The sequence below is a fragment of the Tursiops truncatus genome, chromosome 4 (assembly GCF_011762595.2).
Source record: "Tursiops truncatus isolate mTurTru1 chromosome 4, mTurTru1.mat.Y, whole genome shotgun sequence".
NCBI classification, from domain to species: domain Eukaryota; kingdom Metazoa; phylum Chordata; class Mammalia; order Artiodactyla; family Delphinidae; genus Tursiops; species Tursiops truncatus.
Window position 1 is genome coordinate 6,655,035 of NC_047037.1, and position 23,290 is coordinate 6,678,324.

General features: G+C 40.7%; 1 pseudogene; it reads left to right on the plus strand.

The window, feature by feature from the left end:
• The first annotated feature begins 8,190 nt into the window (after positions 1 to 8,190).
• Positions 8,191 to 22,968, plus strand: LOC101336964 (nuclear receptor subfamily 2 group C member 2 pseudogene; annotated as a pseudogene).
• The last annotated feature ends 322 nt before the right edge of the window (positions 22,969 to 23,290 follow it).

The window sequence follows — 23,290 nt, forward strand, 5'->3', positions numbered from 1 at the left end:
ACAAAATATGAACAGACCAATCACAAGCACTTAAATTTAAACTGTGATTAAAAATCTTCCAACAAACAAAAGCCCAGGACCAGATGGCTTCACAGGCAAATTCTATCAAACACTTAGAGAAGAGCTAGCACCTACCCTTCTCACACTCCTCCAAAATATAGCAGAGGAAGGAACACTCCCAAACTCATTGTACGAGGTCACCATCACCCTGATACCAAAACCAGACAAGGATGTCACAAAGAAAGAAAACTACAGGCCAATATCACTGACGAACATAGATGCAAAAATCTTCAACAAAATACTAGCAAACAGAATCCAACAGCACATTAAAAGAATCATACACCACGATCGAGTGGGGTTCATCCCAGAAATGCAAGAATTCTTCAATATACGCATATCAATCGATGTGATAGACCATCTTAACAAATTGAAGAAGGAAAACCATATGATCATCTCAATAGATGCGGAGAAAGCTTTCAACAAAATTCAACACCAATTTACAATAAAAACCCTCCAGAGAGCAGGCATAGAGGGAACTTACCTCGACGTAATAAAGGCCATATATGACAGACCCACAGCCAACATCATCCTCAATGGTGAAAAACTGAAAGCATTTCCACTAAGCTCAGGAACAAGACAAGGTTGCCCACTCTCACCACCATTATTCAACATAGTATTGGAAGTTTTAACCACAGCAATCAGAGAAGAAAAAGATATAAAAGGAATCCAAATTGGAAAAGAAGGAGGAAAGCTTTCACTGTTTGCAAATGACACGATACTATGCACAGAGAATCCTAAATATGCTATCAGAAAACTACTAGAGCAAATCAATGAATTTGGTAAAGTAGCAGGATACAAAATTAATGCACAGAAATCTCTTGCATTCCTATACACTAATGATGAAAAATCTGAAAGTGAAATTAAGAAAACACGCCCATTTACCATTGCAACGAAAAGAATAAAATATCTAGGAATAAACCTACCTAAGGAGACAAAAGACCTGTATGCAGAAAATTATAAGACACTGATGAAAGAAATTAAAGATGATACAAATAGATGGAGAGATATACCGTGTTCTTGGATTGGAAGAATTAACATTGTGAAAAAGGCTATAGTACCCAAAGCAATCTACAGATTCAATGAAATCCCTATCAAACTACCACTGGCATTTTTCACAGAACTAGAACAAAAAACTTCACAATTTGTATGGAAACACAAAAGGCCCTGAAGAGCCAAAGCAATCTTGAGAGAGAAAAACGGAGCTGGAGGAATCAGGCACCCAGACTTCAGACTATACTACAAAGCAACAGTAATCAAGACAGTATGGTACTGACAGAAAAACAGAAATATAGATCAATGGAACAGGATAGAAAGCCCAGAGATAAATCCACACACATATGGTCTCTTTATCTTTGATAAAAGAGGCAAAAATATACAGTGGAGAAAAGACAGCCTCTTCAATAAGTGGTGCTGGGAAAACTCAACAGCTACATGTAAAGAGTGAAATTAGAACACTTCCTAACACCATATACAAAAATAAACTCAATATGGATTAAAGACCTAAATGTAAGGCCAGACACTCTCAAAATCTTAGAGGAAAACATAGGCAGGACACTCTATGACTTAAATCACAGCAAGATCCTTTTTGACCCACCTCCTAGAGAAATGGAAATTAAAAAATTAAACACATGGGACCTAATGAAACTTTAAAGCTTTTGCACAGCAAAAGAAACCTTAAATAAGACAAAAAGACAACCCTCAGAATGGGAGAAAATATTTGCAAATGAAGCAACTGACAAAGGATTAATTTCCAAAATTTACAAGTAGCTCATGCAGCTCAATATCAAAAAAACAAACAACCCAATCCAAAAATGGGCAGAAGACCTAAATAGACATTTCTCCAAAGAAAATATACAGCTTGCCAACAAACACATGAAAGAATGCTCAACATCATTAATCATTAGAGAAATGCAAATCAAAACTACAATGAGATAGCATCTCACACCGCTCAGAATGGCCATCATCAAAAAATCTAGAAACAGTAAATGCTGGAGAGGGTGTGGAGAAAAGGGAACCCTCTTACACTGTTGGTGGGAATGTAAATTGATACAGCCACTATGGAGAACAGTATGAAGGTGCCTTAAAAAACTAAAAATAGAACTACCATGTGACCAAGAAATCCCACTACTGGGCATATACCGTGAGAAAACCGTAATTCAAAAACAGTCATGGGCTTCCCTGGTGGTGCAGTGGTTGAGAGTCCCCCTGCCGGTGCAGGGGACACGGGTTCATGCCCCGGTCCGGGAAGATCCCACCACGGAGCAGCTGGGCCTGTGAGCCATGGCCACTGAGCCTGTGCGTCTGGAGCCTGTGCTCTGCAATGGGAGAAGCCACAACAGTGAGAGACCCGCATACCAAAAAAAAAAAAAGTCATCTAACACAATGTTCATTGCAGTACTATTTACAATAGCCAGGACATGGAAGCAACCTAAGTGTCCATCAACAGATGAATGGATAAAGAAGATGTGACACATATATACAATGGAATATTATTCAGCCATAAAAAGAAACAAAATTGAGTTATTTGTAGTGAGGTGGATGGGCCTAGAGTCTGTCATACAGAGTGAAGTAAGTCAGAAAGAGAAAAACAAATATTGTATGCTAACATTTATATATGGAATCTAAAAAAAAGAAAAAAATTGTCATGAAGAACCTGGGCAAGACGGGAATAAAGATGCAGACCTACTAGAGAATGAACTTGAGGATAAGAGGAGGGGGAAGGGTAAGCTGGGACAAAGTGAGAGAGTGGCATGGACATATATACACTTCCATATGTAAAATAGCTAGCTAGTGGGAAGCAGCCACGTAGCACAGAGAGATCAGCTCGATGCTTTGTGACCACCTAGAGGGGTGGGATAGGGAGGGAGACGCAAGAGGGAAGAGATATGCGGATATATGTATATGTATAACTGATTCACTTTGTTATAAAGCAGAAACTAACACACCATTGTAAAGTAATTATACTCCAATAAAGATATTTAAAAAAAAAAAAATTCACCTCCTGGTCACCCCAGAAGTACTCTCTGAAGACCCCCGCCAGGAAAGGGAGCCTGTTTTAGCTGTGGGAGCCCCAAACACTGGAGCAAGGAATGCTCAGGATGCAGGTCCCAGCCTGTTAGGGAAACCACTGACTGAAACCATCCACCCTGGCCAGGCACCACAGTAATCATCTGCATGTTATTTTACGACAGGAAATCCTGGTAAGGAACACGGAACTAACAAGCCACCACCAACCGGAAGAATTCGGCAAAGGTCAAAAGGAGAGAGGAGACACCAGTCCATAAGTCCATATGTCCTACCAATCTCCCAGAATCCTCCTTGCTGGAATCCATCTTGGCTGAGCAATGCGCACGTCACCAGGAAGGACCCTGAGTCTGAATGATTGGCCAGAGACAACCCAGAAACTAACCCCATCACCATAAAACCCGAGACTGTGAGCCACGTGTCAGAGCAGTTCTCCTGCGTTCCCTTACCCTACTGCTCTCTGCGTGGGTCCCCCTTCCCAATAACATGTCCTGCTTTGTCAGCACATGTGTCTCCTCAGACAATTCATTTCCGAGTGTTAGAGAAGAGCCCGCTCTCGGGCCCTGGAAGGGTCCCCCTTCCTGCAACAAGCCTACACCCAAGAAGCCATGCCCACTCTGCAAGAAGATGGGCCACTGAAGGAGGGAATGCCCCCAGCTCTGAAGGAAGTGAGGAAGGTCCCCGACGCCAGTCATGGCAATGGTTGACTGGGGGACCTGAGACCTGCCAAGGCTCCCGAGAAGACAGTCATCATCACACAGGGGGAACCATGGGTGACCATTGACGTGGCAGGTAAACTTGTCCAGTTTCTAGTGGACATGGGAGCCACTTACTCTGTCCTGCCTTCTCAGGCTGGGCCCCTTGCCCCTGAAATCGGCTCTATTGTTGGGGTAGAAGGAAAACCAAAGGTAAAACATTTCACCACCCCTCTAACCTGCACCTGGGGAAAGACACTTATAACTCACGAGTTTCTTGTCATGCCTAATGCCCCAGCCCATTATTGGAAAGAGATTTTCTCCCAGTCTTGGGGGGCAACTCTTACTCTCCCCGAAAACCAAAACCAGGGAATATTTTTGTCTGCTCTATGTATTATACAGGACACAAAATATTCCCCCAGAAATTAAAAAACAGATCCACAGATCTGGGGTCAGGGAATCCCAGGAAAACAAAATTTGTCACCCCTATAAAAATCACTTAAAGGAGGCTAATAATCTCCCTTCCAGGCATCAATACCCTCTATTTCCAGTAAACTCTCCATTTCTCTGCTCTTCTGCTTCTCATGAAGTCACGTCTCCTTTAACCACACCCACACTAAGGGTCCTCCTTGTTGTTCACATCAGCACAGCTCCAGTTGACAAACATCCACTATGCCAGGGGTCCCCAACAGCAGGAGGTGAGCAGCTGGTGAGCGAGTGAAGCTTAACCTGTATTTACAGCCGCTCCCCATCGTTCGCAGTACCGCCTGAGCTTCACATCCTGTCAGCATTATGGTGAGTTGTATAATTATTTCATTATATTTTACAATGTAATAATAATAGAAATAAAGTGCACAATAAATGTAATGCACTTGAATCATCCCGAAACCATCCCCCCACCTCCCAGTCCGTGAAAAAACTGTCTTCCACGAAGCCGGCCCCTGGTGTCAAAAGGGTTGGGGACCGCTGCTCTGTCCAACTCCATGAATGCCATTGCTAAAGTTACTAACTCATCTGACTGTTGGATCTGCCCTGGCAACCGCACCTCCCCAGAGGACCTACATCTTTTAGGACTCCCCGCTTCCTTGGGCGACCTGATGGGGTAACAGCAAAATATGCTGGGTTCTCATTTACCACCCAGTAAGGAAGGAAGGACTGGGGCAGGAACCAACTGGGGACCAAATTCTCTGGAACAAACACCCGCCTCCAAATTAGAGGAAAGTGTATTTCAGCTTTTAGGCAAAGCTAGCCTCGGTTTTTCTGGTATTAGCATCCAGGGACAAAAATTAAGATGGCTTAATGAAACATATTACAATCACAGTCTAATTTTTAGTAATCACAGGTGGGTGACAGACACCAACCAGACTGCCAATATCCAACAGCGGGGAATGTCACTATCTGGTGGAAGAATCTAGTGACTGGAATAAACAAAACTAAAACTCACAATAAAAACATGATAATGGTTAACAATACACAAGAGAAAGCCAACGCAGGGAGTAGACAATATTCCAAACTAATGTTTAATATAACTAATAACTATATTCAGATGTACTCCAGTTCTTCCCTGTTACAGCTGCTGTATCAAAACTTGAGGTGCCAAGGGAGAAGAAAAAACACCACGGCTTCAAAAATCTCCAACTTTAAATGATGATGCATCAGGATTTCAACACATCCCACCTGAGGATGGGGACCATCAACACCCACTGGACAAGGTTGCTGCTTCCTTCTACTCCCCACTAACCACCTCTGCCACTATAAACAACCTCGAGACCCCTCTCTCTGACAGAAAAGCAAAGATATCTGGACCCTCAGGTAAGGACAATGCCCATGCTCAGCTGGAAGCACTTACAGAAGAGGGACTATTGACCCTTGACCCTTAAAATATTTTTTTAACATCTTTATTAGAGTATAATTGCTTTACAATGGTGTGTTAGTTTCTGCTGTGTAACAAAGTGAATCAGCTATACATATACATATATCCCCATATTTCCTCCCTCTTGCATCTTCCTCCCACCCTCCCTATCCCACCCCTCTAGGTGGTCACAAAGCACCGAGCTGATCTCCCTGTGCTACACGGCTGCTTCCCACTAGCTATCTATTTTACATTTGGTAGTGTATATATGTCCATGCCACTCTCTCACTTTGTCCCAGCTTACCCTTGCCCCTCCCCATATCCTCAAGTCCGTTCTCTAGTAGGTCTGTGTCTTTATTCCCGTCTCACCCGTGCCCTTAAAATATTTTAAGGGTCCAGACTCCTTGGCGGGGTGGGGCGGGGGGGGGGGGGCGGGAATGTTACAGCAGGCAGGTAGCTAGATACAAACAGAGAAAGGGAGGAATGGGCCAGGTGTCAGGAAACCACATATCTTGTCAACAACAGGGGTCCTTGGGCAGACAGAGGAAAGCAGGAACCTCCAGACTGACAGGAAACCACACATTTGGGCGTGATAAGTGTCCTGGAGGCAAAGGAAGGTGGGAAAAGGCAGGAATCTCCAGCGTCTGAATGTAACCTTTTGCTCACTATGCCCTCATTACAATAAAATTAGCCTTGCAGATAAGAGGTTCCCATCATGCACCACTGCTATGACACTTCCCATCAAGGCTAAATAAGGACACAAATCCCTCCTCCCCTCGGGAAGGTGGAGCTGGCATCAAAATCAGGGAATACGACCGCCAAACTCCTCCCTCCCCAATGAATGTTCTGTCCCTTCATTTCTGCCCCCCACATAACCAGCTTGCCAAAGAAACTCAGCGCAGCTACTCACTTGAGCCTGCCTGCTCTCCCTTTGAGAGCATACTATCACTGTCAATAAGAAGGTTGAGGGACTTCCCTGATAGTCCAGTGGTTAGGACTCTGTGCTTCCACTGCAGGAGGCACGGGTTTGATCCCTGGTCAGGGAACTCAGATCCCACAAACCACACGGTGCGACCAAAAAAAAAAAAAAAAACAGAAGCAGCAGAAGGTTGAGAGGGGTTTTGGGGTCCCATGGCAAGTTTTTGTAGCTTCGGAGGAATGTCACCAGGATAATTAGCAAGAAAGAGTAATTAAAAACAACACAATGCCAAAGAAGAACAATAAGAAAGGCTGGCCATTTTTCCAGTCTGAGTTACATTTCCTTATGTCTCTGCTGTTGTTTGGAATGAGTGAACCACACTGGCAAACAGATGAAAAAGCCATAGGAGGTCACACAATCACAACAGTCAGCAGCAGAACAATGGAGAGGGGAGAATAAGCCTAACCCAGGAACAAAGGAAAGGACCAGAGGCAAAATGGAATTCCCTCCATTAATCACAAGAGTCTTTGCTTCTTTCTTCAACGTGACACACCATTTCCCCCGAAATCTGAAAATGATATCTAAGAATAAAATGTGCATTTTAGTCTGGAGTCATTTTGTCTTCCACCAGAGGACCGGCCACCCATGGAAACGGGGGGCAGAGGCAGGGGGAAGGGAAGCTGCTGGCTTTGCTCTCCTACGGGAGAGGGGCAGCTACTGTCACAGACACCTCCACTTCAGTGAGAAAGGGATAACCCCAATCAGAGCTGGAGAGAGCTTCTGCTATAGCCAATGACTGGTGAGAAAAAAGTTAAGTCCCATATGTCTCCTACCTGCAAGAATATTATTTCAATATATAATTCAATTCTTTATTCCCTCAGCTTCTCCACTACCAGTTTTTCATAAGATGTATATATACCAATATATATAATAATGAATAGGTATGGCCTATGATTTGAAGCATATAAATATAATATTTATTAAAATATTTCATATTAATACAATAAAATATATATTCATTTATTCAACAAATAAATATGAATACAAGTAATGAATGGGTGTGGTCAGCTCTTCCCTAGCCTTGCTTCAAATCTTTACTGATGTTTGTACTTAACAAAGCAAACAGAAACAGTTTGAAATAAATCATGAAACCTTTCAGGGATATAGCCATGTCAAGGAATACTGATTTATGGGACGAGATGGATGCAATATATGGCTAAGTTTAAAACTAAGGCTATCACTAAGGCTACAAAACAGCATGTCACAGTGTGTGACTTTTAGTTACAGTTATCTATTCATTCATCCCTTCAACAAGTGTGTATTGCCCATCCACCAGCTGCCAATCACTGTTATACTCACAAAGATCCTTTGGCCTTAAAGAGTTACATTCTAGAAGGGGGTCTGGGGGAAACAACCTGGCAATAAACAATAGATGGAATTAAATAAGTATGTTCTCCAGTATGTTAGAAAACCCTGAATCCTGTGAAGGAAAGCAGAGTGGGGCAGACTAAGGAGGCCCAGAAGTGGTGGGTTTAAGGAAGTGTGGAGTGGGTTTTGGATCGAAATAGGACTGTCAGGCTGGGCTATTTTGAGAATGTGAGATCTGAGCAAAGACTAGAAGGTGAGGGGTATTTAGGGAGATGGTTCTAAGGCAGGAGATAGATGGGCTCCAGGCTAGACGTTTACAACCAGTCCCCTGTTTACACTTCGAGATAGAAATAACAACAGAAACAAGGTAAATAGCTGGACTTTGTCTCCAGTGAACACTTTAAAATAACAATCATGGCAGGGGCAGAGAGGAGCTAAACCCTGCTTGGGTAAAAGATCAAGACGTCACGTATTTCTCATCCTTGGGGCCAGGGAGGCCTTGACTGCATATGCACAGAAAGGCTCCTTGGGGGTCCAAGGCGGGGGCCCTGAGTCAAAGAACAAAGCAAGACGATTAGCCAGATGGAAACAAAGACCGGGAAGACTACCCCTCTATAAATGATTTAAACTTCCCAAAGGTGCGACTTTTCTCCGAGCTCACCTGTGCATCTGTCGGCAGGTACTCTGCTTTTGTAATAAACACCTTTCGTTCCTCTCTACCTTCCGTCTCCTTGTCAGAATTATTTTTTTCAAGGCAGACAAGGACAGGAGCTCAGACCAGCCACTGGCCCTCGTTGTCCCGTGGTTAGGATTCGGCACCCTCGCTGCCACGACCAGGGTTCAATCCCGGGTCAGGGAACTAAGGTCTCGCTTCCAGCTGCTGCTCACTGGTGTCGCTCGGAAATCAGTCGCACTTGGGAAAGAGCCAGGACAAGGGCCTGAAGATACAGTGTGCCTGGAGTGCATAAGTGACAGCAGTGGGGCCAGGGGGCGCTCATGCTGGAAGAACAACGAGCAGAAAACATGTCAGAAATGGATGAGGAGGGCAGATCCTGGGCGTTTTATAAGACACTGTGTAGTATTATTATTTCCATATAAACACTAGAAAAGCGTAAGCCAAAAAGGTTGATGTTTTTTTTTCTGAGTGACAGGATGACAAATACTTCATGCTTTCTACGTACTTTGCCTTCCAGCTGTATCGAAATATCATTGATATACATCACTGTATAAGTTTAAGGTGTACAGCATAATGGTTTGACTTACACATATTGTAAAATAATTACAACAAGTTTAGTTAGCATCCATCATCTCATACTGATACAATAAAAAGGGAAAGCAAATAAATTCATTTGTACTATTTTTTTTAGATTCCACAAATAAGCAATATAATATGATATTTGTCTTTGTCTGACTTACTCCACTTAGTGTGATAATCTCTAGGTTCATCCATGTTGCTGCAAATGGCATTATTTCATTCTTTTTTATGGCTGAGTAGTATTCCACAGTATATATGTACCACATCTTCTTTACCCATTCCTCTGTCAACAGACATTTAGGTTGCTTCCATGTCCTGGTTATTGTAAATAATGCTGCTATGACCATTGGGGGTGCATGTATCTTTTTGAATTATGGTTTTCTCCAAGAATATGCCCAGTGGTATTGACATATACATGCTACTGTATATAAGACAGATAACTAATAGATACCTACTGTATAGCACAGGGCACTCTACTCAATACTCTGTAATGACCTATATGGGAAAAGAATCTAAATAAGAGTGGATACATCTACATGTATAACTGATTCACTTTGCTGTACAGCAGAAACTAACAGAACATTGTAAACAAGCTATACTCCAATAAAAAACAAATAATTTTAAGGGAAAGCAAAAAAAGACAAGAAAGATTTTTTCCTTGTGATGAGAACTCTTAGGATCTACTCATTTAACTTCCCTGGACAGTTGACCTGTGAACGACATGGGTTTGAACTGTATGATTCACTTATAAGCAGATATTTTTCAATAAATATACAAAAATAAACATGTAGAATATCATGTGCAAGACTTGAAGTGAATAGCCTGTTTTACGTAGGCATAAGGTGAGTGATATTTAATATAAAATGAATAATGTGTTAGTTTTCTTACTGTTTTATAACTTTGCTTTCAAAGAATTAGGGGGCTTCCCTGGTGGTGCAGTGGTTGAGAGTCCGCCTGCCAATGCAGGGGACACGGGTTCATGCCCGGGTCCGGGAAGATCCGACATGCCGCGGAGCGGCTAAGCCCGTGAGCCATGGCCGCTGAGCCTGCGCGTCTGGAGCCTGTGCTCTGCAACGGGAGAGGCCACGACAGTGAGAGGCCTGCATACCACACACACACACACAAAAAAAAAGAATTACATTACAGTACAGTATGTCTCTCTCTTGTAATTGGAGAAATTGCATTATCAGCCTATCATCACAGGTGTTTTTTTTTAAATGTAACAATGTTTCCATTACTATATTATGAATATGACTATAATACTGTATGCCATAAAAATTTTACAATGATTCATTCATTAGTGTACAGGCGAGGCTACTGTGAAACAACTGATTACACTAGGCTACCATAAAGCAATCATGTTGCTACTGCTTCAATATCAATGCATGAATTGATATACCTCTAAATAAACATAAATTTATTTTTCACATTACCTTTTCACTTTGAAGTTTAGTGTTAGTCATAAGCATAAAGTCTACAGTGTATTGCATCACATAAGACAATATTGCTGTAGGTACTGACAGACAGATGATCTATCTTGTAGACAGACACAAACCTAAGAGTATCGATAAATACAGTGCAGTACTGTAAATGTATTTTCTCTACCTTATGATTTTCTTAATAACATTTTTTTTTCTCTAGCTTACCTTGTTACAAGAATACAGGATATAGAACATACAAAATATGTGTTAATCAACTGCTTATGGGACTGGTTAAGCTTCAGGTGAATAGTAATCTATTAGTAGTTAATTTTTTAATTAATTTATTTATTTATTTATTTTTGGCTGTGTTGGGTCTTCGTTGCTGCTCATGGGCTTTCTCTAGCTGTGGAGAGCGGGGGCTACTCTTCGTTGTGGTGCGCAGGCTTCTCATTGTGATGGCTTCTCCTGTTGTGGAGCACAGGCTCTAAGTGTGCGGGCTTCAGTAGTTGTGACATGCAGGCTCAGTAGTTGTGGTGTGCAGGCTCTAGAGCACAGGCTCTGCAGCTGTGGTGCACGAGCTTAGTTGCTCCACAGCATGTGGGATCTTCCCAGACCAGGGATCGAACCCGTGTCCGCTGCATTGGCAGGCGAATTCTTAACCACTGCACCACCAGGGAAGTCCTGTAGTTAAGGTTTTAAGGAGTCAAAAGTTACATTTAGATTTTCCACTGTGTGGGGGGGTAGGTGTCCCTAACCCCTGCATTGTTCAAGGGTTAACTGTATATTATATAGCAGTGTTAACCATAGTCATCATGCTGTACATGACATCCTAGTGCTTATTTATCTTCTAACTGGAAGTCTGTACTTTTTGACCACTTTCCTCCAATTATGTTTCTTTGTGTACTGGTTTCACAATTAGGAAAAGAAGGAAAACATATATATCTGATGAGGGGTTAACATCCAAAATATATAAAGAACTCATACAACTCAATAGTTTAAAAAAAAACAATTAAAAATGGGCAAAGAACCTAAACAGACATTTTTCCAACGGTATATAAAAGGCCAACAGGTACATAAAAAGATGCTTAACATCACTAGTCATTTGGGAAATGCAAATTAAAACCACAATGAGATGTCATCAAAAAGACAAGAAATAACAAATGCTGGTGTGGATGTGGAGAAAAGGGAACCCTTGTACACTGTTGGTGGGAATGTAAATTGGTGCAGCCACTGTGGAAAACAATATGGAGTTTCCTCAAAAAATTAAAAATTGGACTACCATATGATCTGGCAGTTTCACTTCTAGGAATATATCCAAAGGAAATGAAACCACTAAATCAAAAAGATATATGCACCCCCATATTCATAGCAGCATTATTTACAATAGCTAAAATACTTAGGAAGCAACCTAAGTGTCCATCAATGGATGAATGGATAAAGAAGTTGTGGTATATATGTAATGGAATGTTATTCAGCCATAAAAAAATGAGGAAATGCTATCATTTGTAACAACATGTATGAAACTTGAAGTTGTTATGGTAGGTGAAATAAGTCAGAGAAAGACAAATACTGTATGATCTCATTTATATGTGGAATCTAAAAATGAAAGAAAGAAAGAAAGAAAAACAGAGCAAAACAAACAACAACAAAAAAAAAACTCATAGAAAAAAATCAGACATGTGGTTACATGAGGCAGAGGGAGGAGGGGGAAGGATTGGAGGAAGGTGGTCAAAATGTACAAATTTCCAGTTATAAGATAAATAAGTACTAGGATGCAATGTACCACATGATGACTCTGGTTAACACTGCTATATAATATACATGATATTTGTTGAGAGTAAATCCTAGGAATTCTCACCACAAGAATTGTTTTTCCCTTTTTCTTTTCTTCTTTCTTTTCTTTATAGTGTATCTATATGAGATGATGGATGTTAGATGAACATATTGCAATAATCATTTTACAACATATGTAAATCAAGCCATCATGCTGTACACCTTAAACTTATGCAGTGATGTGTGTCAATTATTTCTCAATAAAACTGGAAAAAAAACAAGTTTTTTTAAAGTATTTATGCCTGGCTCCACCCCTCAGACATGCTGATAAATATAATAGGATGCAACCCAGGCATCAGGATTTTTTAAATCTCCCCCAGGTAGTTTTATATGCAACAACAATTGAGAGTCCCTGGCATTCAAAGGGCCAAAAGAGGGCCCGATACCTGTGGGGAACTGGAAGAAAATGTAATGGGAGGAGTCAACAGATGCCAATTATATGCCAAATTTCTATACTAGGAAGTCTGGATATATATACATAGATAGATTTAGAAAGAGTTAGAGATAACTGATAGGAAAATGGATGGATGGATAGATAGGTAAAGTGATAGATAGATAGATAGATTTAGCTGCCTGTAAAAGTCTCATTTCTTGAATAGCTAATAGATATCTCAAAACTATGATGTAAAAATCCAAACTCCTGATTTCTACCCCCACCCCTACCAAAAAAAAATCTCCTTTCCTCCTTCAGTCTTTCCCACCTCAGTAAGTCTCAGCTCCATCCTTCCTAAAGCTCTAGGAGCTGTCCTTGAAGCTCACTATTTTAGGCATCCTTATTTAATCCTTACTCTTCAGTAGTTCTCTTACCTGAAGCTCTTGAGAGTACATTACTGCTGCTTATTGACCATGCTGACTCACAGTGGTGGTACAGAGTTTCCTTATGTGCTTTGTAATTTTGTATTGTGAGCTCTTCAGGACTCTTTTGGACTCTCTTGGTGGGTATTTCATGCTATCTGGATGGAGGGTACTCCTCCTGGGAGGTTTTACGTTTACTTTGCCAAAAGCCTACCTCTTTCACAGCCTCGGAGCTCTTTAACGTTAATTTATTGACTTGAAGTTTCCAGAACCATACAGCTAGAAAGATTTCAATCCTAACTCTGGGTGAGGATAGGGATATAGTTGTGAATTTTCAGGAAAGACTTTTTCTATCTAAAATCTAAATGAAGACATACAAATGTCCTTCAGACACCATTCTGCACCACTGGATAAGTTTTCTAGTGTGCATCTTCAAAGGCCCCAGCTTTCTGGGCTTCCCTGGTGGCACAGTGGTTGAGAATCTGCCTGCCAATGCAGGGGACACGGGTTCGAGCCCTGGTCTGGGAAGATCCCACATGACGCGGAGCAACTAGGCCTGTGAGCCACAACTACTGAGCCTGCGCGTCTGGAGCCTGTGCTCCACAACAAGAGAGGCTGCAATAGTGAGAGGCCCACACACCGCAATGAAGAGTGGCCCCCGCTTGCCGCAACTAGAGCAAGCCCTCACCCAGAAACGAAGACCCAACACAGCCAAAAAATAAATAAATAAATTTATTAAAAAAAAAAAAAGGCCCCAGGTTTCTATGGGGGTCTCAAATGCAACCTTTAAACTCATAGAATTCCCAAGTCATTATCACCTATGCTTGTGTAGTCCTAAGATGAACCTCTATGTGACTGAGACAAGGATTCCATGTTACTGTCTCCTGATCCCATTCCCAGGCTTCCAGTGTGGTTTGGCTCTGGAGTTCAGTTTATACTTCATTTTTAGCCCATTGGAAATGTCCTTACATGTTTTCTGGCTCAGTTACACATTTTAAAATGATATCTTTTTATATTTCCTCTAACATGTGCAAGTGTTTTCTAGCAGGAAGCTTTCTGGGTAATCTGGTTTGCCATATTGCCAGAAATAGACATAGCAAGTGGTAGCATGATGCCATAAACATTAATAGGCTGTGTTAAAATGATGCACCTCAAACCTGAAGAAAAACCATTACGATTTTTCAGGGATTTATAAAATCATGCAACACTACATATGGAATTTTACAAAGTGTCATGAAATGTGGTAATAAATATTTAGAAGTTTCTTTTGAGGTTTCTCATTTTAAAGCAAAGGTATTTTACAAATCAGAGCCACATTCATTGGGGAAACACTTGTTCTGTCACAGTTAAAGGCTGAAATAATACCAAAAAAAGCATATGGTGAAACCCAAAATGTATATCTTTGTCAGCCAAATATTGTTGGATGATACATGGAAAGCATTACAGAAGAGTAAAGAAACAAATGTTGGAACAAATTACATAGTGTTGAAGGTTTGCTATATATTTGGATGAAGCACTGATGTTTCTAACACATTTCAGCTTATGGTATTTTCTGGATTCTGTTTCCAATAACAAAATACACGAAGAACTGTTTTTTGTGGGACACGACAATAGAGGACGAAATAATATTTTCCCTCAGTTATTAATAACTTCTTTTAGAAAGATTACAATACATGGAAAAGAGCAGGAAACTACTTGAATTGGAATTTTAGAAATTCCCAAGCAAAGGTACAGATAAAGTACCCCACATGAAATGCATTCCCTCTATCATTCACAGGCAAGCTATTGGCAGCAAAGATGGTGAAGCCATAAGACAGCAAAGTGCTACAGGATGTCGTGGGTGAGGTTAGACTTATAAAAACAAGACATTTTAAAATGTAGGGACTCTTTGTATTCTTGTAGAGAGGGTAACTTTCTTAGATCAGGTTCCCTGAGAAGCAGATTCTGAGAAAGAATATCACATAGAAATTTTATTGGAGAATGCCCTTAGGACCAACTGTGGGGAAGTGAAGGAGGCAGGATTAGGCAGAAGGAGAAACTGAACTGAGATGAAGTTCCCACAAGGTCCTCAACCAATCCCCTGTGTAGTTCTGGAGCTGGGATGGCCCCTCAATGTGGTCCCATCTCGCCACAAGCTGGCTCAGCCCTTAATCCAGACCCGACCTGTTATTGAATGAGAGCTGCCCCTGGGAAGGGATGTGACCTTGGGTGAGGCGTCTTTCTTCCACTGAGAGCTGTACCTAGAGGATGACCTGCCAGCCATCAACATGACATGAAGGGCTGGGGGAAGTGCCCCACGGCGTCCACCAAAGCCACCATGCAGAGGATTGAAGGAGAGACTGTGGCAAAATGCCTGAAAGAACTGGCCAACTGAAAGACGAGTTCTTCATTTGCCTCTTACAAAGAAATCAAGAGATCCAAATGTGCTGACCTTGGCTATAGTGACAACTAGAAGACACAAGGATGTGACACACCACAAAAAATTCAGTCTAACAATAGACGAAAACATAGCTACTTTTTTTTTAACATCTTTATTGGAGTATAATTGCTTTACAATGGTGTGTTAGTTTCTGCTGTATAACAAAGTGAATCAGCTATTCGTATCCATATATCCCCATATCCCCTCCCTCTTGTGTCTCCCTCCCACCCTCCCTATCCCACCCCTCTAGGTGGTCACAAAGCACTGAGCTGATCTCTCTATGCTATGCAGCTGCTTCCCACTAGCTATCTATTTTACATTTGGTAGTGTATATATGTCAATGCTACTCTCTCACTTCGTTCCAGCTTACCCTTCCCCCTCCCCGTGTCCTCAAGTCCATTCTCTACATCTGTGTCTTTATTCCTGTCCTCCCCTAGGTTCATCTGAACCATTTTTTTTTACATGTTGTTTCCAGAACTTATGTAGCCTAAAAAACTCTAATGCATGCACACTTAAGAAACCTGGAAAATTGTTTCAACTTGTGAAAAAGCTTCAATAGTTTCAGTGCATGTTAAACCTAGATGTTAAAATCTTTCAAAAAGATACATGCACTTCAGTGTTCAGAGCAGCATTATTTACAGTTGACAAGGTATGGAAGCAACCTAAATGTCCATCAACAGATGAATGGATAAAGATAATGTGATATATATATAGTGGAATACTACTCAGCCATAAAACAGAATGAATTTTTGCCATTTGCAGCAACATGGATGGACTTGGAGGGCATTATGCTAAGTGAAATAAGTCACACAGAGAAAGACAAATACTGTATGATATCACACATATGTGGAATCTAAAAAATACAACAAACTAGTAAATATAACAGAAAAGAAGCAGACTTACAGATATAGAGACCAAACCAGTGGTTATCAGTGGGGAGAGGGAAGGGGGAGGGACATTATAAGGGTAGGAGATTAATAGGTGCAAACTATTAGGTATAAAATAAGCTACAAGGACATATTGTAAAACACAAAGAATATAGCCAATATTTTATAATAACTGTAAATAGAGTATAACCTTTAAAAATTGTGAATCACTATATTGTACACTTATAACATATAATATTGTACAGCAACTACACTTCAATTTTTTTAAAAAAGAAAAAAGACCTAGATGTTAAAACTTTTAAAATTATAAACCTTCACTAGATAAAAATTTCCTAGTTATTTTTTAACAATAATATTTAAGTAATTTTGAATTAGCTTTAAACAATGACAATTACAATTTGGAAAGCATAGTCAAAGATATGCTTTTTCCATTTGGATTAACATATTGTTGGAAGAACTTTTTCAACCATGACAGCCAATAAAATCAAGTATCTAAATAAATTGAAAACATAGGCTTTTGAATTTCTACATCACAAAATGTTAAACCAGGTTTTTTAATTAAAGTATCTGATCACGCAATGATGCGAGGCTTAAATTGCATACTTATTCAGAACCAGGATAATTCAGCAGCTCAAAGCTCCTGGGCTCCCACAATTCCCCAGTTGAAATGCCCATTCTCTTCTTTCTAGGCTCCAGCTCCTAGACTGTGTCTGGTTATCCTCCTTAACACTTAGTAGAGCAGCCTCCAAGCCTTTATCTCCATGTATCACCATCAGTAAAAAAACGTTTAAGCATGTAGCTCCTTTTATTTGTTTATAAATTATACACATGTTCTACACTACTGACAAATTGTCTATCTTATGTAACATATACAAAAATACAAATGTAAACAGATAAGACTATTCTTGCCCAAAATGCATAAATTATGAAGAAACATCAGGCAACTCCAAATGAAGAAAGAGTCTCTAATGTAACTTGTATTTACTCTTCAAAAATGTTATGGTCCAGCTACATGTAAAAGAATGAAATTAGAACACTTCCTAACACCATACACAAAAATAAACTCAAAATAGATTAAAGACCTAAATGTAAGGCCAGACCCTATAAAACTCTTAGAGGAAAACATAGGCAGAACACTCTATGACATAAATCACAGCAAGATCCTTTTTGACCCACCTCCCAGAGTAAGGGAAATAAAAACGAAAATAAACAAATGGGACCGAATGAAACTTAAAAGCTTTTGCACAGCAAAGGAAACCATAAACAAGACAAAAAGACAACCCTGAGAATAGAAGAAAATATTTGTAAATGAAGCAACTGGCAGAGGATTAATCTCTAAAATATACAAGCAGCTCATGCAGCTCAATATCACAAAAACAAACAACCCAGTCCAAAAATGGGCAGAAGACCTATATAGACATTTCTCCAAAGAAGACATACAGTTGGCCAACAAATGCATGAAAAGATGCTCAACATCACTAATCATCAGAGAAATGCAAATCAAAACCACAATGAGGTATTGCCTCACATGGGTCAGAATGGCTATCATCAAAAAATCTACAAACAATAAATGCTGGAGAAGGTGTGGAGAAAAAGGAACCCTCCTGCACTGTTGGAGGGAATGTAAATTGATACAGCCACTATGGAGAACAGTACGGAGGTTCCTTAAAAAAGTAAAAATAGAACTACCATACAACCCAGCAATCCCACTACTGGGCATATACCCTGAGAAAACCATAATTCAAAAAGAGCCATGTACCACGATGTTCATTGCAGCACTATTTACAGTAGCCAAGACATGGAAGCAACCTAAATGTCCATCAACAGATGATTGGATAAAGAAGATGTGCCACGTATAGGCAATGGAATATTACTCAGCCATAAAAAGGAACAAAATTGAGTCATTTGTAGTGAGTTTGATGGACCTAGAGTCTGTCATACAGAGTGAAGTAAGTCAGAAAGAGAAAAACAAATACCATATGCTAACGCATATGTATGAAATTTTAAAAAGCAATACTGATGAACCTAGTGGCAGGGCAGGAACAAAGACACAGACGTAGAGAACAGACTTGAGGGCACGAGGGTGGGGGGAAAGGGGAAGCTGGGATGAAGTAAGAGAGTAGCATTGATGTATATATACTACCAAACGTCAAATAGATAGCTAGTGGGAAGCTGCTGCATAGCACAGGGAGATCAGCTCGGTGCTTTGTGACCACCTAGAGGAGTGGGATAGGGAGGGTGGGAGGGAGACACAGGAGCGAGGGGATATGGGGATATATGTATACATATAGCTGATTCACTTTGTTGTACAGCAGAAACTAACACAACATTGTAATGCATTTATACTCCAATAAAGATGTAAAAAAATATATATTTTGGACAAACAATATAGAGAAAAGAACTTTTTAAAAAATTTTATTTATTTATTTATTTATTATTATTATTATTTTGGCTGCCGTTGGGTCCTTGTTGCCGTGCATGGGCTTTCTCTAGTTGCAGCAAGCAGGGGCTACTCTTTGTTGCGGTGCTCAGGCTTCTCATTGTGGTGGCTTCTCTTGTTGTGGAGCACGGGCTCTAGACGTGTGGACTTCATTAGTTGCAGCATGCAGGCTCAGTACTTGTGGCTCACAGGCTCTAGAGTACAGGTTCAGTAGTTGTGGTGCACAGGCTTAGCTGCTCCGTGGCATGTGGGATCTTCCCAGACCAGGGCTGGAACCCGTGTCCCCTGCATTGGCAGGCGGGTTCTTAACCACTGTGCCACCAGGGAAGCCTGAAAAGTACTTTTTATAATAACAAAATAGAAAATTAAAATTTTTAAAATAATGTTATAGTCATGAAAGACAAAGATTTAGAAACTGTTCCAAGTTGGAGTGACAACTAAATGCAATGCATGATCCAGGGTTGGATCTTGAACTCATAAAGGAAATTTTGGAGAAAATAGGCAAACTTTGAGTGGGATGTGTGGATTATATCGTCATGTTAGATGAATGTCAATTTCATAATTTTGATTTTTGCATTGTAAATACACTCTAAATATTAAGGGTTACAGGGCATCATGTATGCAACTTATTTTCAAGTAGTTCAGGAAAAACTAAAACCCACAGTCAATGTATGTGTATGTATTTGTGTGTGTGTATGTGTGTGTGTGTTTGTGTGCATGTAAAGAGACAGAGAGTAAAAGAATGCAAATATGAACAATATCAACATTTTGAAAATCTGGCTGAAGGATATACAGAGCTCTATAGATCTTTGCACTACTTTTGTGAATTTTCTGTAAATCTGAAATTGTTTCAAAGCAAGAAACGTTAAAAATTTAATACAAACCAAACAGAACAAAAAATCCTTTGAAAAGATGACACAAAAAATAGAAACTAGTTTTAAAGTTTCCAGTTATTATTAGTACAATACAATGTATTGATTTTATTAAATTACTAATAACTTTAACTAGTTTTAAAGTATTCTAGTTATTATTAGCACAAAACAATGTATCGATTTTATTAAAATACTAATAACTTTTTCAATATGAGACTACTAATAGTTGTAGATATTTGTCCTGTCCTCTTCTTTATGAAACTGTTCCAGAGGAAAACCTTCAGTGAACTTTGCATTCATAAAAAATTAAATTAAGTTTCCAGATCATAAAACCAACCCCTCTCTTAAAACATTAGATTTAAAACTTTTAAAAGTTTTAAAACTTAAAACTTTTTATGGGTTAACATTTAATATTTGAGAATTAATGAATCATAAGCAATTTAACAAATACATTTAACATCTATTTCCAACTGAAAGGTTTAAATTATTTTATTTAAGATAATGTTTACATTTTCTCAAGAAATAAAATAGAAATGCTTTCCTATAAGACACTTAAAGTCATGTTCTAATCCTTTTCCACATTTCTGGTTCTCCCTTCCCTGTTAGTTTCAAAATAGGGTGACATCCTCAGAGTAGTCAGGATTTGGAATATCATGTAGGAGGAAGTGGTAATAGTTTTAACTGCAAAAAGTTGTTCTTCCTGAGACCTTCCCTTCTACCCCCTCCTCTTTCGGATCCCCAAAGAATGGTAAACTGATACAGTCGAGGGCTTCCCTGGTGGCACAGTGGTTAAGAATCTGCCCGCCAATGCAGGGGACACTGGTTCAAGCCCTGGTCCGAGAAGATCCCACATGCTGCGGAGCAGCTAAGCCCGTGCGCCACAACTACTGAGCCTGCGCTCTAGAGCCCGCAAGCCACAACTACTGAGCCCGCGAGCAACAACTACTGAAGCCTGCTCACCTAGAGCTCGTGCTCCGCAACAAGAGAAGCCACCGCAATGAGAAGCCCGTGCACCGCAACGAAGAGTAGCCCCTGCTTGCCACAGCTAGAGAAAGCCCGCGCACAGCAACAAAGACCCAATGCAGCCAAAAATTAATAACTAAAAAATAAATAAAAAAAAATGATACAGTCGAGTCATTAGTGTCATAGACTAATCCCTCGCTGTCTCCTTACTTCAGCTCTTCTGACCTTTCTTGACCAGCTGACTCATGAAAAGGAAAGCCTGCTGTCCCCAAATTCAGAGGGATGGGAACTGTGCACTGACTTCAGAAGAGCATGTGAAGGATTAATACACAATCACTTTAATTACACACACAGACCACAAAATGCATATCAACATAGATTATGTTTTATTTGAGTATTTGTATTTCATTAGTGTGTAATACAAGTTATAGTGAGGGTTTATGTAATTCTGAAATAAGGTTCTTTTTTTTTCTTTGCGGTACACGGGCCTCTCACTGTTTTGGCCTCTCCCGTTGCGGAGCACAGGCTCCAGACGCACAGGCTCAGCGGCCATGGCTCACGGGCCCAGCTGCTCCGTGGCATGTGGGATCCTCCTGGACTGGGGCACGAACCCGTGTCCCCTGCATCAGCAGGCGGACTCTCAACCACTGCACCACCAGGGAAGCCCCTGAAATAAGGTTCTTGAATAACATTGTGTCATGTCTCCCCAGAGCAACGGCCCTCAAACACTAAGAGCCATTTAATGAAGGTACCTACCAACAGCCCAAGTGCCCCCAAAACTCTGTCACAAATCTACTGTGTAGACAACATTACTGAGTACTCTGTTTTACACGTGGAATTTGACGAGGAAGAAAGCTATGTGCAAGAAATCACACTTCAGCAGTCTGCCCACGTATAGGTAATGAACCACAAGCATCCTCCGTGAACACTCCTCCACAGATGTACACGATCAAAGGTCCCAGACTCACAGACATAGAAAACAAACCTACCAAAAGGGGAAGGATCGGGGGAGGGATAAATTAGGAGTTTGGGATTAGTGAACAGAAGCCCTTTGAAGTGCAAAGGGAAAAACCAAGCAATTGTGCTGCTTCAACTGAGAAAAATCTTTATCCAGAAGGATCCAGAAATCCTCTGATAGCCACTCCCACATTTGTGGCAGACAAAGTAGATCAAGACAAATAGGTCTTGATCCGGGATGCTTGTGAACTGGATGCAGCCTTTCATACATGAGGATGGTACCCTTCTCCTGACCACGGATTCCGAGGCTGAAACAAGCAGCTCTGGGCACACTGGCAAATGGAGTAACCGCCTTTGTCAACCTAAGTGAATCCCTTAACAGTGGTGATGCTTCAGAAATACGGTAGGAGGACCAATCTGCAAGTGAGATTACTCGGGCATGTAATACCTTCGCTAAAGCACTTAATACGACAGAAAGCTCCTTGCCTCCAAGCCTGGCAGGTGGGATAGACACCAGTGGAGGAGGGAACATCTATGTCATCAGTAGAGACCAGTCCACACTCATCATTCAGGTCCAAGCCCTCCTCCTTTTAAACACTCACATCACATGACCAGCCCAATTCTAGAGTACCTCAACGTGTACTACCTCTGCAAGTCTACATTCTGCCTGCTTTTCCTCTCCATGCACTGGGCCAGGTCAACCCCAGCCCTTCAGGTACTTGGGAAGGACTGCAAAACCAGCCTGTTGCAAGCCTGCTGAAATGAGCTCTTCACCCTTGGACTGGCCCAGATCATGAGTCTTTCCATTACCTTGTGGCCATAGTCAATCAGCTGCAGAAGATATCCAGGAAGATAAACTTTCTGGCAAGCAGATAAAGCAAGTCGTGGAGCACATCTGGAAGCTTCAGGAGTTGTGTAAAAGCTGTAGTTTTCTTTACTCCCCATCATCCAGGTTTGGCCAGCACAAGCCAGATTTTAAAATTCCAAGAAAGGCACAGATGGAGGATTATTTTCAGAAAACCTACTCAGAAGACACCTACTGATTGGTCCAGATTCTCAACCGCCTGCTGGCCCTCAGGCTGATGAGCTCTAAAATAACCGAAGAACTTTTTTTTACTGATCTCATTGGCAATGTTTCCATAGACAGCATAATCCCCTACATCCTCAAGAAGAAGATGGCAGAGTATAATGGCCAGATAGATCACTGATGCCAATCTATAGAGCACACCACACACCTGCTGAGAAGCACAAGGATCCACCCAGGACCGCTCAGATACAAAGAAAATGAAGTCGTGGTATTTTGGTATGTGCAAATATTTCCAGTATGTTAGTCATTTCCTACCTGGTTTCTTCTTACCTGTTAATATCAGACACAAGCAACTAAAAGACTAATAGGCTCTTTTCCTGCCATAAGAAATGTTTTAATGCCTTTTGATGAAGCAGCAGATTTTGGAACAATCTTTTAACTCAATCTGTATTTAGAAATTGTCAAAACACAAAAAACAATGTTTTATAATGTCAGAGACTAGT